We start from the raw sequence: 8,783 nt of genomic DNA on the forward strand, positions 1-8,783 counted from the left end.
CGCCATTACTAACAGTCTCCGTGGCAACCTCCACACATGCTCGCCTCTGTATCAGTGTCTGAGTCTGCAGCCCGACATTTATGTTTTCGAGTAACTCTGTGACTCGCTACTGCTGCAGCTACTCCCACTCTCCTGCCTCCTCATGCTTATTCATATTCCCTCTGTAAAGCAGGGTCTCCGTGCTCGTGCATGATTATCAGCCCCTCCACTGCCTCTGGACTATCTGCACAGCTTCTTCTGCTTATCCTTTGCAGCTTTTCACGCACGTCCTGCTTACAGAAGGAATATGAATATTTATGAGGAGGCAGGAGAGTGGGAGTAGCTGGGGGGGAGGCGGAGCTCTGGATGTTGCCGTGCAGTAGAAACAGCTTGCATAGGTGAACTGAACATTTATACAACACCGGGTCCGGTACACTACTAGCCCGCAGCAGGGCTAAAGGTGGGGAAAATCCACCTGCCCGGTGCCCAAAACTGCATGTCCTGGGCATCGGGCGATATAAATTGCGCATCCCTGAATTTGTGTATTGTTAGTTCTTGTGGGAACAATACTGAAATGTAGTGCATGTCATTGCTTGTCTTCTGAGTTCACCTCAAGAACGTGTTCATTGTTGATATTAATTTCCATAACCTTAACCATTTGGCTGCCAGACACAACATCGGCAGCCAAATGGTTAAGGTTATGGAAATTAATATCCACAATGAACACGTTCTTGAGGTGAACTCAGAAGACAAGCAATGACATGCACTACATTTCAGTATCGTTCCCACAAGAACTAACAATACACGATAATGGTAAAATAATCAGCCTTATTACACACACATCAAGGGCCTCCTAAACATGAAAAGAAGCTAGCGCTGCGCACACATTCACAACAAATGTTTACAGCCTGGGCGCAGGCTTCAGTAGAGAGGGGAAAACCGGCTCAGTTTTAAGCACTGCTTTGAATAATTTGCTGCCTGAGAGAGCGACTTGATAATCAACAAATTTGACACAAAACCGGGATGTCTGTGCTACGAGGCTGTGAATAAGTGTATCCCTTAAGTAACCGTCGCTCTCTCAGGCAGCAAATTATTCAAAGCAGTGCTTAAAACTGAGCCAGTCCCCCCCTCTCTACTGAAGCCCGCGCCCAGGCTGTAGCTTCTTTTCTCACCACACTACCGTGAAAGCTTATACCCCTTCTGCTTGCCCATTGCCCTAAATAAAAAGAAAAACATGCCCTGCGCCCACAACTGCATGTCCTGGGCGATATGAATTGCGCATCCCTGGCTGCACTTACCTCTCAGTCAAAGGAACAGAAGCCGTAAGATATAGCAGGATCTAAAAAAAGTATCAATTTCATGAGCATCAGCCATTAGCCAATAATTTTAAAGTAAAAATGTGCCGGTTGCACTGCAGAAAAATAAAAAAATTCCTGTTGAAGAAAATTCTGTGCTTAACAGAACTGGCCATTCTTTCTGCAGGGAGGCTCCACTTTCTGCGATATTATCGCAGATCGCACTATGTTCTGCCTTGGGGTCAGGAGGTTAATATCCCACAAGTAAGGATGAAATCCGTGGACTTGTCATATCGTAAAAGAAAGTAATTTATCAGGTAAGCATAAATTTAGTTTTTGTTAAACTTCAGTCACCTCTGCACCTTTGGCTTTTCCTTTCTCTTCCTAACTTCGGTCGAATGACTGGAGTGGGAGGGAAGGGAGGAGCTATATATACAGCTCTGCTGTGGTGCTCTTTGCCACTTCCTGCTGACCAGGAGGCGTAATCCCATAAGTAAGGATGAAATCCGTGGACTCGTCATATCGTAAAAGAAATACATTTATCAGGTAAGCATAAATTTCCTTTTCTTTCATGTAATTAACAAGAGTCCATGAGCTAGTGACGTATGGGATATACATTCCTACCAGGAGGGGCAAAGTTTCCCAAACCTTAAAATGCCTATAAATACACCCCTCACCACACCCACAAATCAGTTTTACAAACTTTGCCTCCAAGGGAGGTGGTGAAGTAAGTTTGTGCTAGATTCTACGTTGATATGCGCTCCGCAGCAAGTTGGAGCCCGGTTTTCCTCTCAGCGTGCAGTGAATGTCAGAGGGATGTGAGGAGAGTATTGCCTATTGAATGCAGTGATCTCCTTCTACGGGGTCTATTTCATAAGGTTCTCTGTTATCGGTCGTAGAGATTCATCTCTTACCTCCCTTTTCAGATCGACGATATACTCTTATATTTACCATTTCCTCTACTGATTCTCGTTTCAGTACTGGTTTGGCTTTCTACAAACATGTAGATGAGTGTCCTGGGGTAAGTAAGTCTTATTTTCTGTGACACTCTAAGCTATGGTTGGGCACTTTATTTATAAAGTTCTAAATATATGTATTCAAACATTTATTTGCCTTGACTCAGAATGTTCAACTTTCCTTATTTCCAGACAGTCAGTTTCATATTTGGGATTATGCTTTAATTATCATATTTTTCTTACCTCAAAAATTTGACTTTTTCCCTGTGGGCTGTTAGGCTCGCGGGGGCTGAAAATGCTTCATTTTATTGCGTCATTCTTGGCGCGGATTTTTTTGGCGCAAAAATTCATTTCCGTTTCCGGCGTCATACGTGTCGCCGGAAGTTGCGTCATTTTTTTGACGTTATTTTGCGCCAAAAATGTCGGCGTTCCGGATGTGGCGTCATTTTTGGCGCCAAAAGCATTTAGGCGCCAAATAATGTGGGCGTCTTATTTGGCGCCAAAAAATATGGGCGTCGCTTTTGTCTCCACATTATTTCAGAATCATTTTTCATTTGCTTCTGGTTGCTAGAAGCTTGATGTTTGGCATTTTTTCCCATTCCTGAAACTGTCTTATAAGGAATTTGATCTATTTTGCTTTATATGTTGTTTTTTCTCTTACATATTGCAAGATGTCTCACGTTGCATCTGAGCCAGAAGATACTACAGGAAAACCTCTGCCTGCTGGATCTACCAAAGCTAAGTGTATCTGCTGTAAACTTTTGGTAGCTATTCCTCCAGCTGTTGTTTGTATTAAATGTCATGACAAACTTGTTAATGCAGATAATATTTCCTTTAGTGATGTACCATTGTCTGTTGCAGTTCCCTCAACATCTAAGGTGCAGAATGTTCCTGATAACATAAGAGATTTTGTTTCTGAATCCATAAAGAAGGCTTTGTCTGTTATTTCTCCTTCTAGTAAACGTAAAAAGTCTTTTAAATCTTCTCTCTCTACAGATGAATTTTTAAATGAACACCATCATTCTGATTCTTTGGACTCTTCTGGTTCAGAGGATTCTGTCTCAGAGATTGATGCTGATAAATCTTCATATTTATTTAAGATGGAATTTATTCGCTCTTTACTTAAAGAAGTACTAATTGCTTTAGAAATAGAGGATTCTAGTCCTCTTGATACTAATTCTATACGTTTGGATAAGGTTTTTAAAGCTCCTGCGGTTATTCCAGAAGTCTTTCCTGTTCCTAATGCTATTTCTGCAGTAATTGCTAAGGAATGGGATAGATTGGGTTATTCATTTACTCCTTCTAAACGTTTTAAGCAATTATATCCTGTTCCGCCTGACAGATTAGAATTTTGGGACAAAATCCCTAAAGTTGATGGGGCTATTTCTACCCTTGCTAAACGTACTACCATTCCTACATCAGATGGTACCTCGTTTAAGGATCCTTTAGATAGAAAAATTGAATCTTTTCTAAGAAAAGCTTATCTATGTTCAGATAATCTTCTTAGACCTGCTATATCATTGGCTGATGTTGCTGCAGCTTCAACTTTTTGGTTGGAAACTCTAGCGCAACAAGTAACAAATCGTGATTCTCATGATATTATTATTCTTCTCCAGCATGCTAATAATTTCATCTGTGATGCCATTTTTGATATTATTAGAGTTGATGTTAGATTTATGTCTCTGGCTATCTTAGCCAGAAGAGCTTTATGGCTTAAGACTTGGAATGCTGATATGGCTTCTAAATCAACTCTACTTTCCATTTCTTTCCAGGGAAACAAATTATTTGGTTCTCAGTTGGATTCTATTATTTCAACTGTTACTGGTGGGAAAGGAACTTTTTTACCACAGGATAAAAAGTCTAAAGGTAAAAACAGGGCTAACAATCGTTTTCGTTCCTTTCGTTTCAACAAAGAACAAAAGCCTGATCCTTCGTCCTCAGGAGCAGTTTCAGTTTGGAAACCATCTCCAGTCTGGAATAAATCCAAGCCTGCTAGAAAGGCAAAGCCTGCTTCTAAGTTCACATGAAGGTACGGCCCTCATTCCAGTTCAGCTGGTAGGGGGCAGGTTACGTTTTTTCAAAGAAATTTGGATCAGTTCTGTTCACAATCTTTGGATTCAGAACATTGTTTCAGAAGGGTACAGAATTGGTTTCAAGATGAGACCTCCTGCAAAGAGATTTTTTCTTTCCCATGTCCCAGTAAATCCAGTGAAAGCTCAAGCATTTCTGAATTGTGTTTCAGATCTAGAGTTGGCTGGAGTAATTATGCCAGTTCCAGTTCCGGAACAGGGGATGGGGTTTTATTCAAATCTCTTCATTGTACCAAAGAAGGAGAATTCCTTCAGACCAGTTCTGGATCTAAAATTATTGAATCGTTATGTAAGGATACCAACGTTCAAGATGGTAACTGTAAGGACTATATTGCCTTTTGTTCAGCAAGGGAATTATATGTCCACAATAGATTTACAGGATGCATATCTGCATATTCCGATTCATCCAGATCATTATCAGTTCCTGAGATTCTCTTTTCTAGACAAGCATTACCAATTTGTGGCTCTACCGTTTGGCCTTGCTACAGCTCCAAGAATTTTTACAAAGATTCTCGGTGCCCTTCTGTCTGTAATCAGAGAACAGGGTATTGTGGTATTTCCTTATTTGGACGATATCTTGGTACTTGCTCCGTCTTTACATTTAGCAGAGTCTCATACGAATCGACTTGTGTTGTTTCTTCAAGATCATGGTTGGAGGATCAATTTACCAAAAAGTTCTTTGATTCCTCAAACAAGGGTAACCTTTCTGGGTTTCCAGATAGATTCAGTGTCCATGACTTTGTCTTTAACAGACAAGAGACGTCTAAAATTGATTACAGCCTGTCGAAACCTTCAGTCTCAATCATTCCCTTCGGTAGCCTTATGCATGGAAATTCTAGGTCTTATGACTGCTGCATCGGACGCGATCCCCTTTGCTCGTTTTCACATGCGACCTCTTCAGCTCTGTATGCTGAACCAATGGTGCAGGGATTACACGAAGATATATCAATTAATATCTTTAAAACCGATTGTTCGGCACTCTCTAACGTGGTGGACAGATCACCATCGTTTAATTCAGGGGGCTTCTTTTGTTCTTCCGACCTGGACTATAATTTCAACAGATGCAAGTCTCACAGGTTGGGGAGCTGTGTGGGGATCTCTGACGGCACAAGGAGTTTGGGAATCTCAGGAGGTGAGATTACCGATCAATATCTTGGAACTCCGTGCAGTTTTCAGAGCTCTTCAGTTTTGGCCTCTTCTGAAGAGAGAATCGTTCATTTGTTTTCAGACAGACAATGTCACAACTGTGGCATACATCAATCATCAAGGAGGGACTCACAGTCCTCTGGCTATGAAAGAAGTATCTCGAATTTTGGTTTGGGCGGAATCCAGCTCCTGTCTAATCTCTGCGGTTCATATCCCAGGTGTAGACAATTGGGAAGCGGATTATCTCAGTCGCCAAACGTTGCATCCGGGCGAATGGTCTCTTCACCCAGAGGTATTTCTTCAGATTGTTCAAATGTGGGGGCTCCCAGAGATAGATCTGATGGCCTCTCATCTAAACAAGAAACTTCCCAGGTATCTGTCCAGATCCCGGGATCCTCAGGCGGAGGCAGTGGATGCATTATCACTTCCTTGGAAGTATCATCCTGCCTATATCTTTCCGCCTCTAGTTCTTCTTCCAAGAGTAATCTCCAAGATTCTGAGGGAATGCTCGTTTGTTCTGCTAATAGCTCCGGCATGGCCTCACAGGTTTTGGTATGCGGATCTTGTCCGGATGGCATCTTGCCAGCCTTGGACTCTTCCGTTAAGACCAGACCTTCTGTCACAAGGTCCTTTTTTCCATCCGGATCTGAAATCCTTAAATTTAAAGGTATGGAGATTGAACGCTTGATTCTTGGTCATAGAGGTTTCTCTGACTCCGTGATTAATACTATGTTACAGGCTCGTAAATCTGTATCTAGAGAGATATATTATAGAGTCTGGAAGACTTATATTTCATGGTGTCTTTCTCATCATTTTTCTTGGCATTCTTTTAGAATACCGAGAATTTTACAATTTCTTCAGGATGGTTTGGATAAGGGTTTGTCCGCAAGTTCTTTGAAAGGACAAATCTCTGCTCTTTCTGTTCTTTTTCACAGAAAGATTGCTATTCTTCCTGATATTCATTGTTTTGTACAAGCTTTGGTTCGTATAAAACCTGTCATTAAGTCAATTTCTCCTCCTTGGAGTTTGAATTTGGTTTTGGGAGCTCTTCAAGCTCCTCCGTTTGAACCTATGCATTCATTGGACATTAAATTACTTTCTTGGAAAGTTTTGTTCCTTTTGGCCATCTCTTCTGCTAGAAGAGTTTCTGAATTATCTGCTCTTTCGTGTGAGTCTCCTTTTCTGATTTTTCATCAGGATAAGGCGGTGTTGCGAACTTCTTTTGAATTTTTACCTAAAGTTGTGAATTCCAACAACATTAGTAGAGAAATTGTGGTTCCTTCATTATGTCCTAATCCTAAGAATTCTAAGGAGAAATCATTGCATTCTTTGGATGTTGTTAGAGCTTTGAAATATTATGTTGAAGCTACGAAATCTTTCCGTAAGACTTCTAGTCTATTTGTTATCTTTTCCGGTTCTAGGAAAGGCCAGAAAGCTTCTGCCATTTCTTTGGCATCTTGGTTGAAATCTTTAATTCATCTTGCCTATGTTGAGTCGGGTAAAATTCCGCCTCAAAGAATTACAGCTCATTCTACTAGGTCAGTTTCTACTTCCTGGGCGTTTAGGAATGAAGCTTCGGTTGACCAGATCTGCAAAGCAGCAACTTGGTCCTCTTTGCATACTTTTACTAAATTCTACCATTTTGATGTATTTTCTTCTTCTGAAGCAGTTTTTGGTAGAAAAGTTCTTCAGGCAGCGGTTTCAGTTTGAATCTTCTGCTTATGTTTTTTGTTAAACTTTTATTTGGGTGTGGATTATTTTCAGCAGGAATTGGCTGTCTTTATTTTATCCCTCCCTCTCTAGTGACTCTTGTGTGGAAAGATCCACATCTTGGGTAGTCATTATCCCATACGTCACTAGCTCATGGACTCTTGTTAATTACATGAAAGAAAACATAATTTATGTAAGAACTTACCTGATAAATTCATTTCTTTCATATTAACAAGAGTCCATGAGGCCCACCCTTTTTTGTGGTGGTTATGATTTTTTTGTATAAAGCACAATTATTCCAATTCCTTATTTTATATGCTTCGCACTTTTTTCTTATCACCCCACTTCTTGGCTATTCGTTAAACTGATTTGTGGGTGTGGTGAGGGGTGTATTTATAGGCATTTTAAGGTTTGGGAAACTTTGCCCCTCCTGGTAGGAATGTATATCCCATACGTCACTAGCTCATGGACTCTTGTTAATATGAAAGAAATGAATTTATCAGGTAAGTTCTTACATAAATTATGTTTTATATTTTAAATTTTGCAAGATGTCTCAATCTGATCCTGCCTCAGAAGTATCTGTTGGAACTTTGCTGCCTGATGTCGGTTCTTCTAAAGCTAAGTGCATTATATTTCCGAATGTCATTGTATTGGTTATTATGATAAACTTTTACATGCAGATATTGTGTCCATCAGTAAATAGTACATTTCTTTCATGTGATTAGCAAGAGTCCATGAGCTAGTGACGTATGCGATATACATTCCTACCAGGAGGGGCAAAGTTTCCCAAACCTCAAAATGCCTATAAATACACCCCTCACCACACCCACAAATCAGTTTTACAAACTTTGCCTCCTGTGGAGGTGGTGAAGTAAGTTTGTGCTAGATTCTACATTGATATGCGCTCCGCAGCAGGTTGGAGCCCGGTTTTCCTCTCAGCGTGCAGTGAATGTCAGAGGGGTGTGAAGAGAGTATTGCCTATTTGAATTCAATGATCTCCTTCTACGGGGTCTATTTCATAGGTTCTCTGTTATCGGTCGTAGAGATTCATCTCTTACCTCCCTTTTCAGATCGACGATATACTGGTTTGGCTTTCTACTGCATGTAGATGAGTGTCCTGGGGGTAAGTAAGTCTTATTTTTGTGACACTCTAAGCTATGGTTGGGCACTTTTATATAAAGTTCTAAATATTTGTGTTCAAACATTTATTTGCCTTGATTCAGGATGTTCAATATTCCTTATTTCAGACAGTCAGTTTCATTATTTGGGATAATGCATTTGAATAATCAATTTTTTTCTTACCTTAAAAATTTGACTTTTTCCCTGTGGGTTGTTAGGCTCGCGGGGGCTGAAAATGCTTCATTTTATTGTGTCATTCTTGGCGCTGACTTTTTTGGCGCAAAATTTTTTTCTAAGTTATTTCCGGCGTCGTACTTGTCACCGGAAGTTGCGTCATTTTTGACGTTTTTGCGCCAAAAGTGTCGGCGTTACCGGATGTGGCGTCATTTTTGCCGCTAAAAGCATTTAGGCGCCAAATAATGTGGGCGTCTTTTTTGGCGCTAAAAAATATGGGCGTCATTATTGTCTCCACATTATTTAAGTCTCAT

Source organism: Bombina bombina, chromosome 3 (genome assembly GCF_027579735.1).
Source record: "Bombina bombina isolate aBomBom1 chromosome 3, aBomBom1.pri, whole genome shotgun sequence".
Lineage (NCBI taxonomy): Eukaryota > Metazoa > Chordata > Amphibia > Anura > Bombinatoridae > Bombina > Bombina bombina.